This window comes from Metopolophium dirhodum, chromosome 8 (assembly GCF_019925205.1).
Source record: "Metopolophium dirhodum isolate CAU chromosome 8, ASM1992520v1, whole genome shotgun sequence".
Taxonomy (NCBI): Eukaryota; Metazoa; Arthropoda; class Insecta; order Hemiptera; family Aphididae; genus Metopolophium; species Metopolophium dirhodum.
The window spans coordinates 2533844-2549600 of record NC_083567.1 but is presented as its reverse complement, the minus strand read 5'-3'; the positions used below and the strand labels follow the sequence as shown (position 1 = coordinate 2549600).

Sequence of the window (15757 nt, the reverse complement as noted above, 5' to 3'; positions counted from 1 at the left end):
CACTTTTTATAAGCACTTACTCAATGTTATTAATTCTAGACTGTATTTCCTTTTATAAGCTACCTTTGAATTTTACTTTCTTCTCAGTATGGTTTTACTGAATTTGTTTAAATTCCACTTTCGTGGATTCAGATTCTGAGTGGAGGGATGGTTGTAAATAATGAAGATTGTTTGGTTTAATTTTTTTGTTTTGTCCAGGCATCATCTTTTGGAGCAGTAAAGCTGTTTAATTATAACATATAAAATGTATTAAAAGATCCCTGACAGTTTATATTTGTAGTTATTAAAAATATCGAAAATACATAGTCAGAACTTTTTTTATGCACATAAAGTAAAATTTTTGACATTATCACGAAAATGTTCAAATAATTTTTAGTTTAAAAATCTAATCTTCAATTTGTATTTCTAACTTGAACATCGAGTGTGCAAAGTTCTTCATACAAGTTCACCTTAATATATATAGATCTACTAGCAGGTTTTTATTTTTTTAGTTTCTAGCTTTGTAAAACGTTTTTTTTTCCCTCGTTGCATTTTTATAACTTAAATAATTTATATTCTATCAATGAAGTATCGAATACATTAATATAACATATCATACAAAATAAAAAGTAATAAAATATACTACGAAATTTTTTCCGTATTTAGGCAACTCATATAAAATCAATTTTCCAAAAATCATCATTTTTATCTCAAACGCGTGTTACTAATGAAAAAAAAAATCATTGATGGCCAATATTTAATACATATATATATATAAATATATATATTGACTAAACGAGCCAATTTGTGTCACGTGAGATCTAAACGAAGACGAATGCTTTACTCGTTTCTTCATCCACTGTGGTGTGTGTTGCCGGTATACTGACTGGAGAGGAGTACGAGACCAATGTAAACATTTAAAGGGGAAATTCATGTTTAATGCATGGAGAAATTGTATAATAATATATTCCGCAGCTGATGTGTAAAAAAAAGGTCTATACTCCGAATTCCTAAGTGTGTAAAAAAAATTCAGGAAGACAGCGTGTATTATTCCAACAATAGAAATCGCAGATAAGATGAAATTGACGAGGAAATAAGACTATACTGCTGCTGCTGCTACTGCTACAACAAAAATAAAAAAAAAACGAAAAAAAACTGTAACGAGAATATGTTTACCTCGTTTCCGTGCCTTCGTCTTACCTCAAACTAAAATAGGAAAAATGTGGGTTCATAAAAAAAACCGAAATAAATAAAGTGTTTTATTATTATTAAAATAACCATATTATAATATACGTAATATCAGACACATAATTATATGTCTCATTTACCTAGCACAATTATATTTTGTGAGTACCTATGTAGTATGTACCGACGACGTTACTCTTAGACTTTCGTATAATATATTATGTCTTAATTTATTCATTCGAGAGATCGCGTGACCAATTAAAATGTAATCCATACGGTTATTAGGAAAGATAATATTGTGAGAAAGATTTGAGATAGGTGGATTTTGATGATTTTAATAGTGCGTTAGTGTAAACATATTATATTTAGTGTAAACGTTTTATGGCGCAGAGAAGCTTTAATAGTATGAAGAAGAGTTGTAATTTTGTGGCCCTAGATTAAACACGTTTTTAACATCGCGATCGTTTGGGTAATTTGAATAAAACCACTGCCGATCTAATTATCAGATATTACGCTTACATTGTACGTATATAGATAAAACGTATAGACCGATTGGTATAGTAACACACAAGCGATTTTTTTTTTTTTGATTCACTAACACTTGAATATAAATGTTTACGTTCACAATCAATAAACCATTGTTCGCTGGGTATTGATTTTTTGTTATGCATATTGCATAATATATATATATACATATAACAAAGATATTGTATATATGTATACGATTTTGATTTGCACGCGCACGCAAATCAACTGAAAATGACATCAATGATTGACTAGATGGAAAAGAATTTATAGAAAATTGGATGGCCTGGAGGACTCTGTTTTTGGCAAATTGCATTTTCCAACTGACTTGGCTAGAACTGTTGGCGTTAACACTATCAAATATATTACGGTTGAACGATTCAAATGTGACGGATGATCATGGGTCCGAAAACATGTAGTGTAACCTTATCAATGTGCACAGTACTGTAAAATGCGTCTTATTCATTTTGACGATTTTCTTTTTTGTTTCTAGACCTCTCGAGTGTACCAGAGTCAAGCACTTTTAACACAAAAGAACCTTGTACAAATAAATCGCATTTCCGCGATCTTTCACTAGGTACCCAAAGTAATCACAAACGAGAGACAAAAAAGTAATAAATATTTTTCTCGACGGTCCAAAATGTTAAAATAATTATTATTACTAAGAAACAAATTCTTTCAAAATGTTATTCATATAATATGACCTGGTACAATCATATACTTCATAATCTATCATGACGAGTATATCAAAATATAAATAAAATTTAATTTTTCGGGAAATTTATTTGTTTAGTAGATATCGTTAAAGTGAACAACTACCTAATATATTGTAATTTGTAATTGTTAACTAAATATAAAATAAAACTCAGACACATTAAAAATATTACTTCAATTCATTTTTACATTTTGAATGATTTGTTTTAAGGAATAAATGTGTTTTATTAGTTTTATGGTGGTAGTTTTGGTTGTGAAAATCGTATATTTTTAATACATAGATCGTCCTAATAATTTTTAATTATATAATATACAACTGTTTATAATATTCAATTATTTTTTATGCTGATAAATTATTATATATTTTATTAAACATACTATAGAAAAATATACATAAACATAATGAAAACGTTAATTATAATGAGACTCCGAGATGTTGTTATTTCATTAAACGATTTTCACATAAATCTTTTGTAGTAGTCAGAACTTTTGATGAGCATGCTAAATTTATTTTTCGACAGATTGAGGTGTTGTTTGTCTTATTATTTATTGTTTAATTCAATGATAAACATTACAACACACATACACAGTTGTTATAATCGATGTGTATATTTAAGAGCAAGTGGGACATTTGACTTTTACACACATTATATTTTAATATAAAATTATTGATAATTTAATTATTTTAAACCATTGCCTAATACATTCCTTGATATTTCCATTCATTGAATACGCATAACCTAAAATCAAGGCACCCCGGTTGAGAATCGACGACACTGACATAGACTATAACCGTTAAAATCATCCAAAAAAACCAATTAGTGGACCACTGTAATGTTTTTTTGTATAGTTATAACTATAGTATACTCCGGTATACTGACACTATTCAAGCACAAGACCACTGATTATTGATGATAGAAGGTAGCTCTTACATGATTTTATTGCATTTGCGCGCTATATATTATAGTGATTGTCACAGATGGGAATGTTTGTTTACTTTTTTTGTATACTAAAAAAAATGGGACTGATGAGAATTTATTGGTTTTAAAATGATGTTGGATTTTTCCAAATATTATTATAGGTAAAAATAAAATAATTTTGAAATAAAATATATTATATATAATATTTATATACGTTGTAGGCCGTTTGAGACTTTATTCTTTATTCAAAGAGCGCTATTAAATCTCTTTTAACGCGTCTGACAATTTTAATTTTTTTTAATTTTGCTCAAAGAGCCGGTTGATTTATAGGCTTATTACAAAGAGAGTACAGACTAGAGACCTAGGCGGAACTAGGGGGCTGGGGGAGGGGCTTAGCCCCCCTGACTAAGATGTAACTCCCTCACAAATATCCCTTATTGATTTAGATATAAGCCCCTATGGGTTATTTTAAATAAATAGTTTTGCCCCCCCCCCCCCCCATAATTTTAACCAAAGTTGCGCCTATGCTTATGGTAGTTAAGCTCTTTGGAAAATGTGGATATTAAATATAGTTTATAGTATAGCAATATTTAATTTCTTTATCGCAACAAATAATATAGATAATTATAATAATTTAATAGTTTTAATATTGTTAAAATCTGTCAAGAAGTTCTATCACTGGATGGATTCTTCTTTCAAGCCACCAACCCATCAACTCTCACAGCGCTTGTACTTATTGTAAAAAAATGAATTTACAGATAGTATAAATAAATGAATAGTGTAAAATAAATAAATAAATAAATATTGTAATTATTGACTATTGCAAAAATAAATTAAGAAGCCTTGCTACTGCCATCAGTTTTTGATCAAAAAACCTTAAGTTTAGATAAAATTAAAGTTAGTTTACGTTGTCCTATTTTGATTCCGAAAAAAATTATTTGCACTCGGCAGAAAATTGTCTATATATCGTAGGTACGTAGCAAAATTGAAAAATTGAAAATACAGATTTTTCAAATACTAATTAAAATTAAAAACGAATAGTGTTTGGTTCGACACTAACTAACTTTAATTTTGTCAAAACTTAAGGTCTTTTGAGGTGAAATTGACGGCAGTAGCAAGGCACCTACATGTTTATTATTCATATTTTAAATTTTAATAATTTTAAACGTTATTTATATTACAACCAATTAATTAAATAAAACAAATAAGTAGTATATTCAAAATAAAAATAATTTTACATAACCGTTTTGGATTTATTTATTTCAACAAGTTCGTATATTAAGTAGGTACATTATATAATATAATTGGGAGTTGTGACACAAGCAGCAAATAAACGATCAACATTTGAAGGACAGGGTTACAGCAATGTTCATTTATAACATAATATAAAACAAACCTATGTACTTGAAGAATGCGTATTCATTATAGTTTTTACCTCAGAGTGTCAAATAAAAATTAACTTATAATAATAAATAAAAAGTTGTTGGGTAAAATTATTTTTATTGAAAATAAGCTACTTATTTGTTTTATTTAATTAATATACGTATGATGAATATTGGCTATAATTTTCTGTCACAATAAAATATTTAAATTATTAAAATTATTAAATATCGTATTAAACAATGTACTGATTTAAATATACGTACTATATTATTATTATTATTTTTGTTATTGCCTATTTAATATTAGGTACTTGTTGTAATAAATAAATTAAACATTGATATAATAATATACTATAGTCAATTTTCAAAATACAAATTGTCCAAGGAGCTACATTCGATACATTTGCAAGAAGCCTAAATCAGCCAGCTCTTTGGAAAAAAATCAAATAGGCTACCAGCCAGAAGACTGAATTCTCAAACGATCTACATAATACATATTATACACACAACTTACCTGTACGTTTAACCATAATACACAGAAGTACCTATCTATACAAATATTACACTTTTAGCTTATCGAAGAGACCATTCAATGTGACAATACTTCGATGCGATTCGTCTTATTTATTAAAAGTTGAATATTTCTGGATCAGTGAAGTTAAGATTTTATTTTTAAAGTTTTTATACTCGGAAGACAAACTGAACAAAAATAATAATAATAAATATTTTTAGTAGGTATAATATTTTGTTTTAAAAATACTTACGAGGTATAAAAAAACTATTTTAATATTAAGTTTAGGTTTGACATAATAGGTAAATATTCTGAAAGTTATAAAGTATTTCCAATTATCATATAGGCCATAGGGCATCGGAAAATAAATATTTAAGTGGTTTTGATTTATATGTATATAATATATATATATATATTTGAAATTGTGTATTTTTCTTTAAAAAAAAATAATTCGATAAGCTGAAACCCATCTGCAAAACATGAAAAAAATATAAGCAATATGCAAGTCTTGTACTAAATATAAGTATTGAAAATAAAAATACCCGTTCAGCATCACTTAACATTTAACGGTACAAAAAGCATAATATTTTACTTTATTACTGCAACAGTAGTACTTACTTCGAAAGTATACGAATTTTATCTAAACTACTAAAATATAAAATAAATAATAAATAATGTACAATGCGATTCTTAAATAAAGTTATTGTTTTTAAATATATTCAAATTAAAACAAAAATATTTTCATTTATTTAACGTTCCCGAGAAATGAATGAAAACGTAAATGAGTTGAATATACAATATAATGAAAAACAAAACCAAAGTTGTTATTAAGTTATGTCTTTGAACTACGTTGCTTCAAGTGTGTACCAGAATAGTAAAAAATATTAGGTGGACAATAATAATTTACTCCTAGCTGGTGTAGTGTTTTAAATTTTCATACAAATGTTTATTTTTCAATATTGCTTTAATCCGTTTGTGAGTGATTATATGCGGTAATTGATGACCCTTAAACTCCTATACGCGTCTCGGCTATACCTATGTAGTAATGAGTACTTTTTTTCTTCTCAACAATATAAGATTATTGAAAACTTTTTGTATGAGTCCGTACAAATTTAGTCTGAATAAAAAAAAGTTGTTTTAAGTCGAAACCACCAATATACTTATTTTTCGCACACTGTTGATACTCGTTTTATTATTTTGATTCGTCGTCGCTGCTGTAACATTTTCGACTTAACGAAACGATGCACCTACTAGAAGTATCAACCTACTCTTGAAAACTATATAAATTCACATTGAAAGCGTAAAATTATCATAATCATACTGTCATAATTTATTTCACAATGAAAACCGAACTAAAAACGACTCGCCACCCTTTTTTTGTTGTTTAAATTTATGGAAACCTCGAGCATTGTTCTTGTTTTGTATTAGTGGCGTAATAATAATAATAACTCGGATTTCGTTCGTATAACAATTTGGCCGCATAACTCCTTTATTGCGGTATGATTGTTATTCCGCGAGAAATAAGTAAATACGAGTATATCGCATACAAGCGCAATATTAATTGTTCTGTACTTCTGTCTTCTAAGCCAAACCCTCGTGGATAATAAGAAACCATTATATCGCTGTTTGTTAAAAAATATATTATTATGTTTGAATTTTATTATTATTATTACTATAGGTAAACGAAAATACTAAGGTATACACGTTTTATTTTGGAAGTTGTATAGCATAATATTTTACCGATTATCAGTACCTACCTATATTGTTTTATTTCAGTTACGAAATAATATGTGTTTGTGCACAGTCATAAACTTTTGAACTGTAACAAATTATTATGTTTATGATTTGAAACTTTGGTCATTGATGTCAACATATATTAATATGTACAGGACGTGCAGGGCGTGAGTTACCGTACTTTGGTTTTCCTGTTTTATGGTTATTGGAAAACGTCGATGGCCCACCTTGTATTGTAAAAGTTAATATAGTTTATGTAATTTCGAATCAGAACTAAAAGTTTTTTTTTCATTTATTTATATATTATATATATTATATATTACGAAACTTTTTATTTTTTGTTTTCAATCAATCATTATAAGTATATGAGTTTATGGGTCGGTAAATGAAGAATCACCGAGAACCACTTAACCCAAACTGTTTATATTTATTTTATAACTTTGGCACTGTTATTATATATTAACCACAACAAATTGGTTTTCAATTCAAGGAAATATTTCGAAAAAATAACTAATAATTGACATTTTAGCGATTTTTAAGAAAATGCGTGGGCCTAATATTATGATCTTAAGAAAATATCTAGTAGGTTATATTCACCTTATATTGATGCTATAATACGAGTACTTACGTCGTCTTTCGACAATCAATAGAGATATCAATAATGAAGTATAAAGGGTCTATTTAACTTTTATAGATGTTACATATTATAGTAGATAAAACAGGTGTGAAATAAACTAAAGTTTTCGACTAAGACAAACATTTATTTGTTTATCTACTTTATTAAAAAAATAAAAACCTCGGCTGTTGTGGCCATTGGTCTGACAGTAACTTGAACTATTATATTATTACATTTGATAGTATAGATTATATTATAATACATAAGTTCGTATTTTATTGTACCTACGGATTAGATTTTTTTAGATATATACTTAATTGAATTATTAATAGCGTGTGGATCCTATAAGCTATAAAATCTCAAGTAATTTTGTAGAGCAGAGAATTTCCTCGCGATTTCTCTGGTGATGACAACATTCAGTGAGGATTTGCTTGACATCGTCATTTGAACGCCGCATTTGGGTGACTCCTCTTTTGTTATCATATGTAAATGAATATAATAATTGAAGCGTGGCCTATTCTAAGATGATTTATAACTATTGTATGTCTTCTGGAACTATCTAAACTATCTAGTGAGGGTGCACGCAAAGTGAGTACTGATATTTTGATTTCATTCAGTTTTGAGTTTTGACCAATATTGTTGCCACAATTTGGTAGCGTGGTTTTTATATAAATTTTTTATATTAGTGTAGGAGAATCCAGGTATAGTGAGAGCTTTCAGTGAGCTGTGCGAAAGTTTTACAACCTTGTCTGTTATTTCGTTGCACGCTACATTGCTATGGCCGAGGATCCATCAAACATGTATTATTGTAAAGTGTAAACACAAAACATATTCATAATTTAGCCGGGAAATAATAATACAACTTGTATACATTGTTGAATAAGTCAAAATATGTTTGTTATGATAATAATAGTCCCGATTACATACTATAATGTAATTGTATAAAATATACATCCAAGGTGATTTTTAGGAGACAAGCGATCGACCACCATTTAAAATAAATTGAACGTAGCTAACGTCAGTATGATTAATAACAATCGGTAAGCTTGTTGTAATGTATTTCGCTTACATAATAATATCATATTATATAGTTGTTTGTAGGTAATAGGTATAGTACCCTTACCGATATGTATAGAAATGTAGAAGATCGATAGTTTTAATCTTCTGCCGCGCTTGGGAATCTAAAATCTAGGATGTCCCATCTCCCGTATATTATATATTCACTTAACATATTTTAACAATATTATATACAGTGTATACACCACGTGGGGACGGTACGCTATGTATAATATATATATTTATATACCAGTATAGAGTATAATTGAATTCAACGGAATAAAGGGTTAACGTTAGCACATAATGCCCACAAACTTTTTTGGCTTAACCTGATCCACAAAAATGGGTTTACCACTCACCTTTCTTCAAAAAAAAAAAAAAAAAATAACATTTACCGTAACCTTTTTTTCTTTTTTTTTTCTAAATGCACGTTTGAAATTTATAATAATATACTACTCGCCGGGGGATGAGTCGTAAAACAACAATCTCTCGGGCAACGTAACCATTATATATTTAACGCTCAAAGTGCTGCGCAGCGCTATTACTAAATCCGCAAATATCCATCGGGTTTGGTTATTCGAAGAAAATCATATTAATATATACGCCGTACTATAGCCGTGGTAGCTTATATTCGCGGGCCGCGGTTCTGTGCCCGTACGAAATTCCGCTAATATAGGGCAATATTGAGGTACGAGTTTAATTAATTAGGTAATAGTCACTAATAGATTTCATTAGTGTAATACATATATATTGTATCGCATATATAGTGCGCGAGTTTTGTAGTTTTTCGTCGTCGCGTGTAGCACAAAAATCACGCGTGTAACATTCAGATAAAATTTCAAAGCAAAACCGTTCGAGACAATTTAAATTTAAATAACTAAATATACCTACATTATACCTAGTGACTAGGTTATACTTTTAAAATAATATATATATACCTATTTTTGTCGTTTTGTGTTATACCTATATATTATCGTACGTAGGCGGATATATGGTTTTTTTTCACAGCACCTCGGATCAGATGTCGGTCACGAAAAATTCTAACCAGACCGATAAAACCGATACTATACCGCGGTATCGAGTATCGGTCTTGCTGTACCTACGCGGTATCGGCCCACCCCTACGGCGTGACCACGCGCTGTAATCACAAAAATATTAACGCGTACTTAGGACTACCTATACTATATCACGTCGATATTATACATTTAATCATAGACTTATAGAAATAGACGGAACATTAATTGTCCCGAGGACTGGGAGGCGTGGTCGTGCCAAACGGATTAAGAGAGAGATAGAATGAGTTTTATCATAAGAGTGAGAGAAATGGCACTGATCCGACTGCAGACATGATTTCTGAAAGGGGGGATAAAAATTAGAAAACTTCATAGCTAAATGGGAAGGGAAAATTGGAAAATCCCCCACTTGCTCAAAACGTTTTACTTAGGTAGTAAAATATTTAAACGATAAGGAACAATGAATATAATTTGAATTGATTCAAAATTCACGTCAAACACAATATGGAAGATTATCCACTCCAAAGCCAATGGGAGGGGATCTAACCCCCATGTCCCCCTCTTGTTTATGCCACTGGTTCCGAGGACAGCCAATACATAGCTTTAATAGCGACCGTTATCGTACCTATAATTTTCCGTCTATTTCTATAAGTCTAGGTATGCATTGAATACACACGATTGAATTCTCCTTATCGTACGGCGTATTATATACGCGTAGGTACCCATAATAATAATAATAATAGTATTAAGTTTCATCGCGGGTTTGACTGTATTAATAATTATTATCCGCCGATGTAATTGTAAAAGTTCTTCCTATCGATTGCCATCGCACACACACACACACACCTAAATCGGAGGTAATAATTAACGCGTTTATAATATGAGAAAACCAAGTGCGGGGGGGGGAGGGTAGTCGGTGTGTGTGTGTGTGCAATATTTGATGAATGTATATTATTACATTACAATGAATTAGGTAAGCTGCCGCCCATCCGACCTGATCACATCAATATACAATTAGTAATATTACTGGTAATTTACCAATATAATAATTCGTCATTAAAACCATCGATCGACAAAACCTCGACCGGATCATTAATTACAATATTATATGTGCGCGTATTACGATCGCGGTACCTTCTATATTATTATACAGATACCTATGTATATAAACTGTGTATATATTTAATGATATAATAATATACTCGACGGAGGTTCTCCCGCTCATAATATTTTAACCGTAGATGTGATTTATTATTTGCAGTGATCATAATATTATTATATATTGTTATTAAAAGTGTAAAGTATTTTTATATAATATTTATAACGCAATTTCGAATTTTACTACGGGAGAAAAATAAAGTAACAAAACGAAACGTCCATTATATTCGTCCGGTGTCTAATCCGCTCTAACTAGAAATAATATTATTATTTTTATAGTAATCGATCTACGTCAGAAAAAAAAAACTGATATATATTTTGTATCTCTCACTCCGGCGTGTATATGGTGTTATAAACCCGCCGCGCAAACATAATCTCTTGAAGTAAAAGAAAACGCCAGCGGAGGATTTATTAATCAATTTTGACGCAAATACATAGCGCGTCCCAACATTTAGCGCTTTTATTAAAACAGTGTAAGCATTATCTATGAATTATACAATAGGGAACATTAAACTCTTGTGTAATCTATAACGTTTTGACCGGAAGTATAAAGAAAAAAATTGTATCCGAAATACTACTGTTGTTCGAACGGGTTCTTGAAAGTTTAAGGACATAATTCGTTACTATATAATATTATGTCTTATATTATATCCTATCCGCACCAGTATAATAATATTCGGTTGAAGTTTTGTAGGCTGACGGCAATGTACATGAGTAAAATTAATAAATTATTATTTTTATTTTCAAAAAACAAATGAATGATGACGTCCGACAGCCGCATGCTATAAAGGCGATTAATAATTTATTTGTATAACATATTATAATCTCCTGATGTTTATTAATGAACAAGTTATTATGAAACTTCTGTTTGTCTTGTGCTTGTCACTCGTACACAATATTAACGTCGGCTTTTATCACCCTCCGACCACGTTTAAAATAATATGTATGATATGTCGTTATGGAAACATTATAGAAACGAGAGGCAAAAATCTTATACCATCGGCGAACGATACGCTGATGTACATAAATATGGTGATATACATGTATATATATATTATACAACCGTACAGCGTAAGTTAAAAGTTTTATATGTTTATTACGTGTATTTATCCTCAACCGGACTGGACCGAGTGAAAACCTCAGATACACAGTATTAGATTATATTATTCGCCCCTTTGTATCCGTGTTGCAGGTTTTTTTTTCCAGAAGTGAATTTCCTTTTAGACAGTTTTCGTCTTAAAAAAAAAGCTAATTAAAATCACCGCCGAATTTCGCCTTTACGCCGCCGCCGATATCACGTCGATTCACGTTTTCGATAAAGCCCAGCCAAATGAAAATGATAATAATATATTGATAATATAAGATAGTAGGTATATACCTAATATAGCGAATGAAGTTACTTATACACATACGATAGTATATACATTTATTGTTTAGTTACCACGGTGGTGGTTCCAAATAATATAGAATATTTCGACGATATATTCGTCAAATGATATATAGACGGAAAATAAGGAGAAATGGTAAGGTATTATATTATACGCACCTATATAGATTACACATAGCAGCTACAATATGGTATATGTCGTAAAGCGTTTAAACCCTCGACCGGTCCACGATTAATATCAGTTGCGTGTATACATACAGGGTGATACTTTCAAGTTTAACAGACGTGTGCATTAAATTTTTATGTGTCGAAAAAAATTGTTTTTACAAGACATGAAGTATAATGGTATATTATACTCATGTACAGAAATTCAATATCTTCTACAAAACCTATTTTTGAAAAAAACCTAATTTTTCATAACTGATTTTTAGATTTATTTTAAGTTTTATTTTTTAATGACGACCCACGCGACCTAAATCTGATAGTATGAAGTGGGCATTTTTTTTGAATATCAATTCATTCACCTATTTGTCTTGACGATTCACGTTTGCCACTATTGGTAAAATGTTTGAAAATTTAAATATCGCAACATTCAAAGCATCTTAACAAAATTAAAATACGTAGTTTTATACGTCGTAACTCACAAGTACTACCTATAAGTATTTAGTGGAAAGATGTCCAAAGTGCCTAGCCCCGGGAAAATTATAATGGTGTCACTTTCACGCTTTTCGTTATTCATGTATAGATACAGCATAATAACTAGGCGTATATTTTAATTGAAACATGGAAATCGACCAAGGTACCTAATGAGTATACTTGTTGTGAAAAAGAATCACCCCGTATAATGTAATAATATAAAACAGGCACCCCAACGTGACGGCCAGCAGGATAAATGCGAATGCGTGAACCTCAAATAGGACAGGTCAGACCGGTCATTCGCCAAATGAATTGAGCTCAGTTTGAAATTAATTCGGGAAAATCGAATCGGATGTTGTTCGCTCACTCGCGGCTGGCTAATCGATGATCTGATAATTCTGGCAGTATGTATATATTGTACGTTTTAAATTACGTTCAGATACTTCTTTTACTTCTTTCCAACTGTGCCATTAACTATAGTTATATAGGTGTACTGCTGCAATTATAATATGTAGAAATGCGGTGACTTTTGTTTTCAAAATCGATCGCACTCGCCACTACTTGTTTGTGCTTCGTGGCGCTTTGCATTTAACTGCGAGTACTTCCAGCTATGTGTATAATATTATGCTGACTATTGTGTTCCGATTAAGGGACAACCACCCCCAAAAAAATAAAATGAAGGAAGACTAAAATAATATATTCATCATGATACAATAATAGGAATAAAAATAAATAAATAATTGCGAGTTATAAGTAAAAAAAAAATTAACTCAATAACATTTAAACGATTGTTAATGACGCCGATCAGTGGTAAATCTAAATGACGAGAGCATAAACCCGAATACATTTGTAGAGACAAGAAAATCATTGTTTCCTAGGTACTTAATTTTCTTTTATTAGGTACGTTCATTTTGTAATTAGTAAGTCATGTAGGTTAATAAGCTATTATTGAGCTGTAATATACCATCGTTAATTACCTATATAATAATTCTACTAATTCTAGCACTCTAATGATCTTTTTAATCCTGTTAATCCTTTCTCGATTACAACGAAATAATAAAATCTATGTAGTCGATAGCTGTTGTTGAGTAAAAATTCTCGTTTAACCACTGTTTTTATGGGAATTTCTCACTTATTAAGAAAAAGGATTTTACCGGTTTTTACCTCACCTATGTACCAACTGCGTCAAGTTTTCTACCTAAAACAACCCTCAACAATAAAGGTTAAGGCAAATTTTCTATTCCAAAACCTACCTAATAACAAACACAAAAATAAAATCCATAATTTATGATGATTTAACGATCCGCTTAAAAGAAATATCAAAATATATCGTTTCACGAATAGGTGTGCAAAATATACAGTCATACAAAATTAAATAATATTGGTTTATATTTTTTGTAACATTTTTAATTATATTTAAGAATAAAGACAGTATCCGATAGCGGATAGATGGTAGACACAAAAAACACAATTTTGTGAAATGGTAAATTTATTATTGAATTTAATTATAATATTCTTGATTTGTTTTTAATCTTGTTAGTCATTTTTAAACTTTTTATTAGATTTTGCTCGGACATAAATTTATAATTTCCTCGAAAATGTATTTTCAAACCAGACTAATTTATAACAAACCTTCAGTGTAATTTATGTTGTAAATTTGTACGCTCGTCACAAAATTTGATTATTTGTTCATCCTATAATTATCTATGGATTTAAAGATTTTCATGCACGCTTTTTTTAAATCTTGACCATTTTTAGTTAAGCTAAGCTCTACCAAGAATAGTAATGCGATTGTTCATCACAGAAGCTTTCAAGATAAGATAAAATATATTATACACTCAATCACTCGACGTCCTTTTTGTTTTAAATCCCCGTGTTCTTTCATAAATAAATTTTCTTTTACGTTTATTTGATTTAATTATGAGTATTTTGCGTCGTTTAAGAGATAACAACATATAGGTACCTACTACTTTCATAAAAATCTATATGTTTATAATAATATAATTAAATCTATAATTCTGCAAAAACGCTTTAAAAAAATTAATACTTTCCAGGGACATAATTAAAGTATCAAAAAGCTGCACACTCACATTTTTTTCAAATTCATAGTGAACGATTATTACAATGATACATTTTTCTATTAACTCTTTTTAATTATTGAATAAGGTATTGAATAGTATTTTATATGTACAACCCATTTTTATACGGTATCCAAACAATATTTTGTTAAAAGGCTATTTTTTGATGTGCAACAAGCTCAGATTTCTAATGCAATGATAATAAATCCTTGCTTTCAAATTTGTAATAATAATATTACACAACACATAATGTTTACCACTGCAACATCCAGCACTGACTACTGAGGCAAGCAGAGCGAGACGAGTGCTCAAACGACAAACATTTGAAATTTTTCCATAGTGTTCTGTAATTACTACCTACATACATCACGCGAGTGTTTAACTGTGCAATGTTCAAAATTCAAATTAAATTGCAAATACCTACAAAACTTTACTAACCATTACCGACCTCTTGGAACAGAGTATACAGAAACCACCATCTTTCGACACCCTGCAACTTTGACATAGCTAGGTATGTACCGTGTATACATTTTCTGCGAAATAGTTTTCCACACCTCTACTATATATTAATATATAACGCGTGTAATGAAATAATTTAATTATTGTGTTGCAGTTAATTCTAAACTAGGCGCGATTGCCGAAAAGGCGCTTAGTTTGTGTATAATTTTGTTTTGGAAAATATTTTTTTCCTGTTTACGTATAGGTACTTATATATATAGTGATGAATCAAACAAAATTTTTTTAATTTGTAAAAATGTTTTGGCGAACAATGAAAATGCCCAATGTAATAAGTGTGGGAGTGAGATAAATTTTTACATACGTTAGGAAAGGGGAAAAGAAATGAGAGCATACGTTTCAAAAGA

General features: G+C 29.9%; 1 protein-coding gene across 1 annotated transcript in view; it reads left to right on the top strand.

Annotated features, from left to right (window-relative positions):
- Positions 1 to 15757, top strand: part of LOC132950901 (uncharacterized) — a 63667-nt gene that overhangs the window by 38906 nt on the left and 9004 nt on the right. The gene's annotated exons all lie outside the window — the stretch shown is intronic.